We start from the raw sequence: 15,064 nt of genomic DNA, 5'->3' as shown, positions 1-15,064 counted from the left end.
TATTAGCCCAAATAACGGATGATTACCTGGCAGGCACTGCAGGTCCCGTGTACCCAGGGCTCGGATGATGCCGAGACAGCTCAACTGACGGCAAGATTCACTGCAGAACACAACCCTGTCAGGTAGTCCCATAACAATAGAGAAATATCAATATCATCACCCATATACTAGTCCGTTCCATCATTCTGTTAAAATGGGGGGGGGGGGGGTCAGTTTGGTTTGACGTAATAAGAAAAGTAAAAGTGTTTTGGAAATAACCAATAAATACTATTTGTGTATGCAATTTACAAATCAATCGGCTCATAAATAAATCAATTCTAGTTAATTCCATAGTATGAAAAAAAGGCGTTCCCTGTGGGACGAACTATAGTATTTGTGATGTCCTAACAAATAAAAAAAAAGTAATTTTCCCTGTGTTGTATGTCTGTGGTGTCTTTATATAAAAAAAACGTGTCTTTATATAAAAACAGTGAGACAGCTGCAGGCTGAACTTGGTATCTACATGTTAGTAAGACACACACTGACGTAGGAGAACGTTTATCGTTCTTATTTGGTCAGGGTAAGGGTACTTTGACATGTCAATATCCACTGAAGGTTCAGGCATGCCCACCTCGGGTCAAACTACTGATAAAAAATAAATAAAAAAAAAGGGTTAGCAGAGGTTGGCACTGTTCACGGAGATAAGAGTGCTGGCGAAAGTTGATCGATGGGTAGCATCGCCTTCAGTTTGATGGATCGTCAGTAACACCTTGGTCAGTCTTTGAATGGTGAGACTGTCCATTAATTTCCGGAACCAGAACGTGTTTCTGAAACTTCCGGTTACGTCATTCGATTGCTGCAAATTGATCACCGGCCTTGGAATCGGCCTCAAGGCTGGTAGATAGGTTCCAGGTTCGCATCCCGGTACCGGCCCACACCCAGAGCATGTTTCAACCACTCAGTGGGTAAGTGAATGGCCATTTACTGCACTGATTTCTCTCTCACTAACAACTAACCATTAAACCATGTCCTGGACAAAAACAACAGCAACAATAACGACAACAATAACCAAACAACACACACAAATCCCCAACAAAACAACCACAGCTGATGTTTGTTTCTAGGATAGCTTGGACCTTCATTGGATACAAGCAGCAAAATCAGATTAAAATAACTTAATAAAATGCTAAATGACAAGTTCTAAAAGGAAAGGAAAATAATGTTTACTTAACGACATGGTTAAATATCAAGTGTTCACAGTGACGTAGCGGGGCTGGGGGTTAAACCTTTAACCCCAAGTAAACCTTTTTTCTTTACTGTATTAAATTTTATAAAATCATACATACAGACATAGTGTGTTGCCCTTCCCCTGGTGCGTCCCCCCCCCCCCCCCCGTTACAAAATCTTGACTACGCATACACATACACATATATATGGGGGGGGGGCGGGGTATTTACAGGATAGTAATACCGGTATCATTATATATATATATATATATATATACAGTCATATATATATATATATATATATATATATATATATATATATATATATATATATATATACAGTCATATATATATGGATCAATAAAGTAGTATAAGTTACATTTATTACATCAACTATCATCCTGCATTAACCGATCTCTAATTGCAGTCGCTTGCACTAAATAGTTCCCTAGTTTATTCAATTCCTTATTGTTACCGGTGGTTAATAACTGTATAAAACGATAAACGCTTGGCCGCTTATAATAATACATTTTTATATATTTACAGAGAAAATCTTTGTGTTGTGGACAGTCTATTATAAAGTGATATTCATCTTCTATAACATTAGCATTACACAGAGTACATATTCTTTCTGATCTTTCGATGTTGCGATAGGCCTGCCTGCTAGATTCTACATTTAATTTATGAGCGCATATTCTAATCTTACATATTTTATATAACGCGTTTCTATTGGCAATTTTAACTATTTTGTAATCTAAATTCATGTAATAAATGTTGATATAAAAGAAAGTCCTTTAGGCATTGTCACTGTTTTACTATAACATAATTGCTTAAAGGTATCTAGTATCCTTTCTTTGATTATAATGTGGATACTATTGTCAACATACGATAAATTTCATGTATAGTTTAATCCAAGTGAATACAGTTCCTACCAAATGTTCATTAACCAATTATCGTTATATTGTGCCATTTCTTCATATATACCCCTTCATATATACAATTTGTAGTGATACGTAATTTATCCAATATTTAAAAATCTTAGTTTTCTTGTTAACTGAAGTGGAAACCGTCCAAGTTCTCAATAAACACATTCGTTACACGTTCCTTTTCTTACACCCAATAATCTTTTACAAAACTGTATTTGTACTTTTTCCACATCATAACCCGAGTGGAAGTTCCAACTTTCAACACCATAACTAAGAATATAATTAATATATAATTAATATATATATATATATATATATATATATATATATATATATATATATATATATATATATATATATATATATATATATATATAAACAGCAAGCATTGCTTCGATAGTGAAGAAATTGTTCCTGCATACTTTCAATATTGAAAATAATGCCTTGCGTCCTTGTTCTGCAAACCGTTTCTATGTACTTTCAAATTTACCATTATAGAAAAATAAAACGCCAAGATAAATAACTTCATTTACAACTTCTAGTTCACACACATTAAAGTACCATTTCTCATTATCTCGTAATTTACCTCCGTTTCTAAAAACAATAATTTTAGTTTTATTTGTACTGACAGTTAAATTCCAGTTTTGGGTATATAACAGAGAATTAATCCTCTTTTTTTTGTAACCCTTCTTCTTTTTGAGCTAACAAAGCCATGTCATCAGCGTACATTATCAGAAATATGTTTAACATTTGTATATCGATATAAGGACTGTTGTCTGATATTAGCTGCATTTCACAGTCATTGACATACATGGAAATAATATTAGTGACAATACGTCTCCTTGAAATAAACCATTTTTACATATAAAGAAATCAGAAATTAAATTATTATATTTTACACAACATTTAACATTTTGATATAGTGACCTTATTATAGCAAGCATTGTCCCACTTACGCTTTTTTTAATTCATTTATACCATAAATATTGTCTATTTACAAAGTCAAATGCTTTTTTGTAGTCAACAAAACAGCAATAAAGCCATGCACAGTGGAGATATGTTTTCTAAAATCAAATTGGGCGTCAGTGATATTATTTTCCATGTCGAAATTACATAATCTTTCATTTAGTATATTGGTGAACAATTTACCTAGGCAGCTAACTAGAGTAATATCTCTATAATTATCCGCGTCGGGACTTCCCTTTTTAGAAACAGGCATTATACATCCAACTGACCAACTATGAGGAAAATGACCCATCATAACCAAATTCTTTGTTTTTCTTTTCGATATTTCACTCTCGGTGGTGTTACTATCTAATATGCTATCCACTGAGTCATCAGTATAAAGAGTATCATAATTGGTTAAAACGTTATCTACTTCACTGTTACTTGTTGGTATTTCCGCAAACAATTCAGCTTGTTACCTTGTTGAGACGTGTACTGTCTTTTTAGTCTGCGTTCTAAATGTCTGTATGCATTTTTTCGAATTAACAAGTTCCATACGATGTTCTCTTGTTTTATTTCGATTAAACACTTTAATTGCCTTTCTTTATTGAGCGTATCATTCTTTAGATATATTATGAAACCATGGTTTCCAGTCAAATTTGTTTTACGAGTTTTAACAGTACAATGATGTAAGATGTAGGGTGTATACTACCAAATCAAATCCCATGGACGACAATAGTAACATGTGGCTAAAACTCCTACCTGCAGCGTATCAATGGACATAAACGTCACGGATATAAGTACTACCACCCCTCACCCTTAAAGTGAATCAGAAAAAAATGGGAGTGAAGCTGCTCATTTCAGAGATAACGGGTAGCATCTATGACTACCCTAGTTCCGCACAAAATTCCAGTACTTTTTTTACGTTTCAAGCAAAAGGCTACTTAACACAGTAGTACTAGATGAAATAAAATTGCATACATATTTTGCCCAGATGAAACTTTTTTTTTAAACCAACACACTCACATTTATCACCAGTCACAGGACTTGTGGTGTTCACTTCTCTATCAAAAGTCGGTGCACCTCCAACTTTGACCCAGCTGGAAGTTATTTGGTTTAGTACTACCTGTAAGGCGTCTATGTATATCGATTTCTTTCTCACTAACCACGAACAATCACAATCGCTACCGTTAACCCCTGTCCTGGGGTGTGTGCTCTGGACAGCGTGCTTGAACTGGCGTGTGTGCTCTGGACAGCGTGCTTGAACTGGCGTGTGTGCTCTGGACAGCGTGCTTGAACTGGCGTGTGTGCACGGGGGAGGCGTAGGGGTGTAAAAAAACAACCTTTCCCACTTAAAGAATTGTTTTCTTGTTTTCAATATATTTTCCGGGGGAGCATGACCCGACTCTCCCGAAAAACTTCGCTCGCCACAATCTAGAACCCCGATAGAATTATCTGCACACGCGCCTGTTGAATCTTAATTTGGTTTAAGTACGAAAATGAAGTTAAAATAAAACAAATGCTACATTATAGTCATTATAAAATTAATTAGATTAATTTAATAAAATTAATTTAAAGAGATATAAATGAAAGAAGCAATTATTTTATCGGTTTTGTTTTTTGTTTTTGTTGTCCAGGGTAAAAATGTAACAATGTGAAATAGAAAATAAAAATAGTAGTAGTAGTGCATCCTATTCTGTTGGGGTGTGCCTGATGCGCGATCAGTTTGGTATCGATCCCCGTCGGTGGGCCCATTGGGCTTCTTTTTTTTTCTTCTTTTTTTGTTTGTTTGTTCCAGCCAGAAATCCACAACTGGTGTAACAAAGAATGTGATATGTACTGCCCTATCTGTGGGAAAGGGCATATAAAATACCCCTTGATGCTAATCGAAAAGAGAAGCCCGTTATGTGGTAGCAGCGAGTTTCCTCTCTCCTTATTAACCATACATCCGACGCCATATAAGTGCGGCTTTAACTTTTTCCTTTATTTATTTTTGGGGCGAGACGTAGCCTGATGCGCGGTCGGTGTTGAATCGATCCCCGTCGGTGGGCCCATTGGACTATCTCACGTTCCAGCCAGTGCACCACGACTGGTATATAAAAGACCTTGGTATGTGCTATCCTGTCTGTGGGATGGTGCATATAAAAGAGCCATTGCTACTAATGGAAAAATGTAGCAGGTTTCCTTTCAAAGATTAAGTTACCAAATGTTTGACATCCATTAGCCGGTGATTAATAAATAAATGTGCTCTAGCGATGTTGTTAAATAAAACAAACATTTTTCTTTCTTTTTTTTTTGTTTCCTATTCTGTATTTTGTTATGATCAGAATTAGGAAGCTGAAAACATAGATTCTCTACCTTCCATCCCTCTCTCTCTCTCTCTCTCTCTCTCTCTCTCTCTCTCTCTCTCTCTCTCTCTCTCTCTCTCTCTCTCTCTCTCTCTCTCTCTCTCTCTCTCTCTTGACATTTCTGAGCCAATTAAAAAACATAAAAAAAAAAAAACATTGTACACACTCGATTTCGTGTTTTCAAAGCCGGTAGGCTACATTATCGACGTTCGATGACCCGTATTCTGCCAAATACAAGTTCAGACAAAATTGTAAGTATGAGTTACTGTTATTACACGTCATTAAATTTAAATAATTAATGAGTTTACTGTTTGAAATACAGAATCTTGAATTATAATTACCCGTTATCAGGCACAGGAGACCAAACTAATTAGAGAACAGCAGACGGAACAGATCTCTTTTCGTGGGAGATGTGTAGGTAATTAATCTTCGCTGCTTTGGGGATTTCTCCGATGGTTTTGATTGATGAAAGGTTTTAGACAATCCAGAAGTGAAATCAAAAACAGTGTGCATTCACACTATGGTACCTGCCTTGAGGAAGCAAACAAAAACAACACATATAACTGTAAGCATGTTGTTCCCACACATTATACTTTGTTTCCGTTTCTCTCCAGTTTCTCTCTCTCTCTCTCTCTCTCTCTCTCTCTCTCTCTCTCTCTCTCTCTCTCTCTCTCTCTCTCTCTCTCTCTCTCTCTCTCTCTCTCTCTCTCTCTCTCTCTCTCTCAAACACACATGTATCCCTTCCATCTCTTAATGTCTATCCAACTCTCTCTCAGAAAAACACATGTACACTATGAGTCTCTAGCTTCTCTCCCTTCCTTTTCTTACACACACACTCTCTCTCTCTCTGTCTCTCTCTCTCTCTCTCTCTCTCTCTCTCTCTCTCTCTCTCTCTCTCTCTCTCTCTCTCTCTCTCTCTCTCTCTCTCTCTCTCTCTCTAACACGCGCGCATACACACTCCCCTTTCTTTTGTGCTTATATCCAATTAAGGTTCAAGCACGATGTCCTGGGCACATACCTCAGCTGTCTGTCCAGGACAGTGGGTTAGTTATTAGTGGTTAGTGAGAGAGAAGAGGGTGAGTCGTTACAACTCGCTCTGGGTGGAAGCCGGTACCGGGATGCGAACCCTTATCTACCAGCCTTATGTCCGATGGTTTAACCATACCACCACACATGTACACGTACTATTTTGCACCAGATATTATATGTGTGTTACAGGTTTGTAGTAAAAACTAAAACTTTTAAGAATGCACAAAACTTGTGAAAGCTGATTATTTTACTCGCAAAGTTGATCCATGTGTCCCCGTCCTGTTCAAACACTGACCCCAGGCTGTTGTTGATCCATTGTCCTTACTCGTCTTGGAAAAATAAGTTACAGAACTAATTAAGTCTTTAAAGGGGCAGTCTTTAAAGGGGCAGTCAGGTCAAATATGAGCCTCGTGAGTTGAAAAGATGCATACCGTGATCACCAACACATACTGACAGTTTAAGAAATAAAAAACCGCGTAATTTTAGAATAAATATATATATATATTTTTGTTTTTTTTAAACATGATTATTCTTGCTAACTGGAGACAGCCATTTTGTTTGTGTGTGTGTGTGTGGGGGGGGGGGGGGGGGTTCGTCGCATCTGGTACTCTAACATGAAAGGGAAGTGACACCAGCTCCTGTCAATGCCTGTATGCACATAGTAAACAAACGCAGTATATTTTACGGCTTTGATTAGCCATTTTGCTCCTAATCCATTCACATCAGTGATAGATTTGTTACCCTCTCAGTACATTTTTAGAGATTTTCCAGTGAAAATAGTCGAAACATAACCTAACATGCACCTACATTTGGTGGCATCTGACTATCATAATGTTATCATAGTCAGATACAGACCAGCACACACGATACCGGCATTATAAATTGTGACAAGAAAATGTTAATTCTGTCACTCTTTGTAAGACAGACTAGGATCGAACCCCATCAGTGGACCCATTAGGCTATGTCTCGTTCCAACCAGTGTTCCACGACTGGTGTAATAAGGGCCGTGGTATGTACTATCTTGTTTGTCGGATAAAAGATCCCTTGCTGCTAATTAATGAAAAAGAGTAGCTCATGGAGTGGTGGCAGCGGGTTTCTTCTCTAATTATCGTTGTGGTCCTTAACCATATGTGGTGAGTGCATTGTTAAATAAAACACTTCTTATTTTGTTTCTATTTTGTTTGTAATACATTAAAGTAGCATCTTTCAACTTTTTTTTACCACAAATAGGCAATACCCACATGATACTAGGTGCAAAACATTAATATCTAGGTATAAATGCTTTCCACGTTATTATTCAGTAAGAAGGGCTATAGTTGTTTGTTGTTTTATTTAATTTTTGTAGTGTGTTTTTGTGTGTGTTGTTTTGTTTTGTTTTGTTTTTTGTTTTGTATTTGTTATTTGTTGGGTTTTTTGTGGGGTTTTTTGTTGTTTTTTGTGGGGGTGTTGTTGGGGTTGTTTGTTTTTGGGGGTTGGGTTTTTTTTTGTGTGTTTTTTTTGGGGGGGGCTGGGGGACGCGGGTGGCACCTGATATATAACAGATTATTGGTACGTCTTGTCTGTATAAACATTTTTTTTAAATTTTGCTTTCTTTAACGACACCACTAGAGTACATTAATTTATTGATAATCGGCTATTAATTAGATGTTAAACATTTGGTGATTTTGACATATAGTCTCAGAGAGAAAACCCGCTATATTTTCAATTAGTAGCAAGGGATCTTTTATATGCACATTTCCCGCAGACAGGGCAGCATATATCACGGTCTTTGATATACCAATCGTGATGCACTGGCTGGAACGAGATAAATAAAAACCCAATCAGAGAATGGATCGACTGAGGTGATTCGATCCTACGACGCAAGTACCTCAGGCGAGCGCCCTACCAGTTAAGCTAGATCCCGCCCTGACACACACACCCAACCCCTCCCCCGGTTGTATCGAAAACCATGAGTCACAATATAAAGACGTGTTTATTTACAGCGTAATAACCGCTCATTAAAAACAATGTCATTACGCAGACATCATTTTCCTTGGGTTATACAGACAGACAGCCAGACAGCCCAGAAGTATGGACGGTTCGTGATGCGTACACTGACCCAAGAACTCCTGGTGCAATTAATATAATCTCTACCTAGAATTACGAACCTGGGTATCGTCAAACGGATGTTCTTAGTCAGATTATGTACTGGGATACACACGAAACCGTACTCATCTGAATAACAGTCTGACTCTAATTAGTGTGCGTACCGAACGCTTAGCAAGATAATATGGCAAAACAGTCCCACGAGTGTAAACATGAAAGAAATTATTTATGACGCAGTGAAGTTCAAAACGTCCGGCTAATTGTCACGTCTAGCCTTGTCACATACGAGGGGGCAGAGTGAATATCATTTAGATTTTGTTTTTCTTTGGAATCTCATTATATTTATATAAACTGTAATGGGACGTAGAAAGCGTAACGACATGAAACGGAACAAGAAATTAATGTGCGTACCAATTATAATAATGTTGTGTGAATGCTATTTACAGTAATTGTGTTTTACACTGAAAGGTTTCTTGGTTTTAGGGAAACGTGGATAGCATTAATTGTTTCAAATATCGTGATCACATTAGTTAATGTGCTGATGGCCTGATCTGCTACAATACATATATTATATGTATGCACACTGTATGGGTTCTGTGCAGGAACAATGTGTGTGATGTACGTGTTTGTGTGTGCGTATGTGTGTGTGTGTGTTATGTTTGAGAAAAATAGTGAGAGGGAGAGAAAGAATAGTTGGAAGGAAGGAGAGAAAGATAGAGAAAGAAAACGAATGCGTGTATGTGACAATGTGTGTACTGTGTCTATGAGAGAGAATGTGTGCGTGTGTGTGTGTGTGTGTGCGTGTGTGTGTGTGTGTGTGTGTGTCTGCATATGCATGTATTGATGTACTGATGTATGAATATCTATATATTGTATGTATGTATGTATGTATTGATGTATGAATATCCATATATTGTATGTACATGTATGTCGAGGTTGACTGTTGCATACATATATATCAAAACACAGACGCAGGGGATGTATGTATGTATAAAGGTGTATGTGTGTATGGATGGATGTATGGATGGATGGATGGATGGATGGATGGATGAATGAATGAATGAAATGAATGAAATGAATTAATTAATGTATATAATATGTGTGTATGTTTGTGTATGTGCGCGTGCGTGCGTGCGTGTGTGTGTGTGTGTGCGTGCGTGCGTGCGTGCGTGTGGGTATGCATGATAAACAAGAGGAAATAACAGATCAAAGAAATCGTTAAAAAGATCAGTGAGAACATGATATACAAAATCTGCAACGGACATCAAGACTAAAAATCCAAACAGAACGATTAAGCATTCACACAAAACAAAGTGGAATAAATCAATAATGAGCAACATACAACACAGGTGAAGCTAAATGAAACAGAACAAAGAGCAGCCTACCACAAAGAGCAGCCTACCACAAAGAGCAGAACAAAGTCAAATAGAAGAATACTAATACATTAGAATGCAAAACAAAAGGGTTTTAAAAAGGTTTGGGTTTGTTGGTGTGTTTTTTTAAAACATCAACCAAAAAAAAAAGAAAAAAAAAGGAAAGAACATTTTCTTAGTTTTACTCGTATACTCGTTTCGTTCTTCTGTGTTTTCAAAGCTCCCAGCATTTATAGGCCTACTGAACTACTGAAGGAAGGAAGGAAATGTTTTATTTAACGACGCACTCAACACATTTTATTTACGGTTATATGGCGTCAGACATATGGTTAAGGACCACACAGATAGGGTTGAGAGAGGAAACCCGCTGTCGCCACTTCATGGGCTACTCCTTTCGATTAACAGCAAGGGGATCTTTTATATGGAACAGGAAAAATAAAGACAGGATAGTAAATACCAAAAGGAAAGGAAGGACAGTTGTGGAGCACTGGCTGGAACGAAAAATACCCGATGGGGATCGACGAGGATCGATCCTAGACCGACCGCGCATCAAGGTAACGCTTTACCACTGGGTTACGTCCCGCACCTTTATGGGCCTTGTGAAAATGAACTGACAAAACGGAAAGGAAGGTGGTGATGAAGGAGGCGGGGGAGGAGGGGGGGGGGGGGGGGGGGGGGGGGGGGAGGAGAAAGTGGAAGAAACAGAAAAAACAAAAGTGAGGGGGGAGATCAAAATAGATTGAAATAAGAGTTCCTGTCGCTGGAACGGAGAAATAAGGGAAAAAGTAGACTGGAAGCTAATCTTGATAGGAAAGTTATGAAGAGGGATTTAGCTCAGTCGGTTAAGTGCTCACCTGAAGAGCTTGCGTCGCAGGATCGAAGATGGAGAAATTGAATCCAGGAAAAAAGATTGGGTTTTTTTTCTTGGGAAGTACACCACAAATGGTCAAAGTTTAGGGCATGTGCGTTCCTGTCTGTGGGAAAGTGCATATAATAAATTCCTTTCTGCATAGAAAAGAGGTAGCGGGTTTCCTCTAATGAAGGGGAGTCAGAAAGGAACCAATTGTTTGAGAATCCAATAGCCGATGAGGAATTAAATAGATAAGCTACAAATGGTGGGGAAGGAGAAAACAAAAAATAACTGATACTTCGCACAAGTAAAACGTGCGTTTTTTCAAAAATGGATTAAAGTGATTAGCCCAAAGAAAAATAAAAGAGTTGGTGAGGGTCCCCGCCCGTACCTGAAAAAGAGGGCTAGAGAAGAAAATGAATGAAATTTTTTTTTTTTTTTTTGAAGAAAAAAACTTTAAATGCGTCGAGATAGCAGCAAGAAAGCTTTCGTAAAAGTGAAAGTGTGTTAAGGGTTAAACCATCACCAGGGGGGGAAGGAAAAAGGGGGGGAAGGGACGACAACAAGAGGCGCATGCGCGTTGGCTACTAGAAGAAAAAACAAATGGTCTCCAGGGTTTTATAAGGTTTTTCGAAAGAAAGAGAATCAAGCCCCCCATAGGTGATGTGTGATCAAAAGGAGGATCACCAAAAAGAAAGAGATAAGATCTTTTTTTAAGGGAAGCCCTAGAAAACTAGAATGACGAGGAAACAAAGGTTTTGTGCGGAAATGGATAATGTAAAAAAAGAATATATATGAAGTATTTGAATTAAGGGCATAAGGATTTTAAGGGGAAAAATGGCACTATAGTGAAAATAGAAGAAAAGGGGGAAAAACTAGGTCTGTCCACTCTAAGACGAAAAAAGAAAGATGGATGGGTTAAACTAGGAAATTTGGAAAGGCAGAAACAGTTTTTTTTATTATTAAGGAAAAAGGGACGCAGAAAAACGTATTTTTATTTATTGTTATATGGCGTCGAGGAAGAAAGGGCTAAGAACCACACAGAATATGAGAGAAACCTTCTGCCGCCATTAGGAGCCAAATCTAAGAATAAGCACCATGAACAGGCCCATTGGTAAGGATTTCTCGTTCCAGCCAGTGCACCAACGACTGGTATGGGGAAAAAAAAGGTAAGTGCTATCCTGGGCTTAAAAAGGGATGGTGAGGAAAAAATCCTTGATGTTAATCGAGGAAAGAGTAGGGAATGAAGAGGTGACAACGGGAAAAAGAAAGAGAAGAAAGGTGGGTATAAAATAATGTTTGGTATAAAGTGCCATCCTGTCTGTGGATGGTGGATATAAAAGATCCCATTGCTGCTAATCGAAAGAGTAGAAAGATGAAATGGCGACAGGGGAAAGGAAGGGAAAAAATCGTGTGGTCCTTAACCACATGAGAATTCATTATTGGGAACAGGAAATAAAAGTGATGAGTAGGTCGTTAAATAAACCATTTCCTCAAGAGGACAAATATATAGACAGAGAGGACAAGTAGGGAGGATGGGATAGATGAGTGGACAACCAGTTGTGCACAGCGACCAACGACGGGAATCGATCCAAATCGTAAAAGCATTCAATCACAAAAGTTACTGAGAATGAACAGCAGGAAAGAGTTTTTATATGAACTGCCGCATAAACAAGACATCACATAAAGATTTAAATATATAAACCCCCCCCAAAAGGGGAGTCCTAGGAATGGGATATTAATAAATAGATATCTATATATAAGGATAATGGGTGAGGAGGAAAAGGTTTTGGGTCCATTGCGGAGGAGGGGGGGGGGGGACCTCCCAGCCCCGGGGGGGGGTACCTGTTAACAGAAGGAAAACCTCACCAGAAAGGCATATGGAGGGGAAGGTGTAAGAATTAAAACAAACAAGGGGAAAAAAAAAAAAATAAGAAAGGATAAGAACAAAAAAAGGGGATCAAAAAAAACAAAGAAAGCAAACAAAGAAATAAAAAAAAAAAGAAATAATAAGAAGAGAAAAAGAGTAAGAAAACAGAGAAAAAAAAAAAAAAAAAAATTAAAATAAAAAAAAAAATAAAAAAGTAATCAAGGAAAAAGTGAAAAAAAAACAAAAAAGAAACAGCAAACAAAAAGGAAGAAAAGAAAAAGAAAAAAAGGAAAAAGAAAAAAGGAGGGATTTCCAACGAAAAGAAGAAGAAGGAAGATAAGGGGAAAAGAGATAGGAAACAGAGCAACTGGGGGGAAAAACAAAGGGGAGGAAGAAGAAGAAGAAGAAAGGAGGAAGAAGAAGAAGAAAAGAAGAAGAAGAGGAAGAAGAAGAAGAAAAAGGGGAAGAAGAAAAGAGGAAAAAGATTAAAGAAGAAGAAGAAAAAAGAGGAAGAAAAGAAGAAGAAGAAGATGTATGAAGAAGAAAGGAGAAGGGAGAAGAAGAAGATGAAGAGGAAGAAAATGAAAGATGAAAAAGAAGAAAAAGGGAAGAAGAGGGAAGAAGAAAAAGAAGAAATGAAGAAAGAAGAAAAGAAAAGAAGAAGTAGAAGAAGAAGAAGAAAAGGGGAAGAGGAAGGAGAAGAAGAAAGGAAAGAAAGGGAAGAGGGGGAAGGGAAAGAGAAGATGGAAGAAAGGGAAGAAAAGGGGAAGGGGAAAAAGAAAAGGAGAGGAAGAGAAGAAGAAGAAGGGGGGAAGAAAAGAAGATGAAAGAAAGAAAAGAAGAAGAGAAGAAGAAGAAGAAAGGAAGAAGATGGAAGGGGAAGAAAGAAGAAGAAGAAGAAGAAGAAGATGAAGGGAAGATGAAGAAGAAGAAGAAGAAGAAGAAAAGAAGAAGAAGATGAGATAAGAAGAAGAAGATGAAAAGGGAATGAAGAAGAACAGAAGAAGAAGAAGAAAGAAGATGAAGAAAAAGGGGGAAGAAGAAAATGAAGAAGATGAAAGAAGAAGAAGAAGAAAGAAGAAGAGGAAGAAGGAAGGAAGGAAAGAAGAAGGAAAAGAGGAAGAAAGAAGAGGAAGAAGAGAAGAGGAAAAGAAGAAGAGGGAAGATGAAGAAGAAGAAAGGAAGAAGAAGAAGCATGAAGGGAAGGGAAGAGAAGAAGAAGAAGAAGAAGAAGAAGAAGAAGAAGAAGATGAAGAAGAAGAAGAAGAAGATGAAGAAGAAGATGAAGAAGAAGATGAAGAAGAAGAAGATGAAGAAGATGAAGAAGAAGAAGAAGAAGAAGATGAAGAAGAAGAAGAAGAAGAAGATGAAACAGAAACAGAAGGGGAACAAAACAAAAGTGTTAATAATGACCAAAACAAACACATATTATATACAACAAAAACCCACCCCCAAACCATCAAACAAAACAACAAACATAGCAAATCATCTTATCTATGGTGACATAGACATATATCTGCCATCAGCATAACGACATGATTTAGGGCTAGGGTTAGTTTTTACAATATGATGTGATACATTTTCCCATTGTGTTGGCTTTATTATATTGACAAAACGCACAGAACACACTAAAATGGAATATAGTTAACTGCAACTGAAAATCAAAAGCGAGAATAGGACGGAACACAGTTAACAACGCAAGTCAACAATAAGAACAAAGCAGATGCAGATCAAACTGAATAAAATAAAATAGAAGAAAATGAAAGAAATCGATAGCCAAAAACAAAACCTAAGACATTCAAACTGGAATTTTGTTTTACAAAAATAAGAATTAAAACAGTACCTTAAAATAATAATAATAATAATAATATAATAATAATAATAATAATAACAATAAGCAAGTAAAACAAAAGAAAACATGCAAGCAATAACAAACAAACAAACAAACAAACAAAAAACGAACAAAAAGCGACACTATACATATGTCAGAATTACCTGACGTTTGACATCCAGTAGCCGATTATTAATAAATTATTAATGTGCTATTAATGTGTACCTTTCATTTTCTGTTAATATTCGATTATATTCGTTCATATGTTTGGATTCAGTAAACATAACTATTAATTATTAATTACCACTTTGTCTGGTTCGTCTTTGAAATCTTTTTGTTTTATTTTGAATTTGAACCTATTTTGTTCGAATAATTAATGCTCAGCTTTTGTTTTAGTATTTCCTCATGTTATATTTGCTTTATTATATTTTTCTTTATTCAGCTGTGCTTAAAGACAAAGAATCCAAACATGTGAACGAATATAATCGAATATTAACAAAAAATGAAACAAACACATTAATAATTTATTAATCATCGGCTATTGGATATCAAACGTTTTGTAATGTTGACATATACGAGTAGTCTTAGAGATGAAACACGCT

This window comes from Gigantopelta aegis, chromosome 9 (genome assembly GCF_016097555.1).
Source record: "Gigantopelta aegis isolate Gae_Host chromosome 9, Gae_host_genome, whole genome shotgun sequence".
Classification (NCBI taxonomy): Eukaryota; Metazoa; Mollusca; class Gastropoda; order Neomphalida; family Peltospiridae; genus Gigantopelta; species Gigantopelta aegis.
This window is presented reverse-complemented; position numbering follows the sequence as displayed.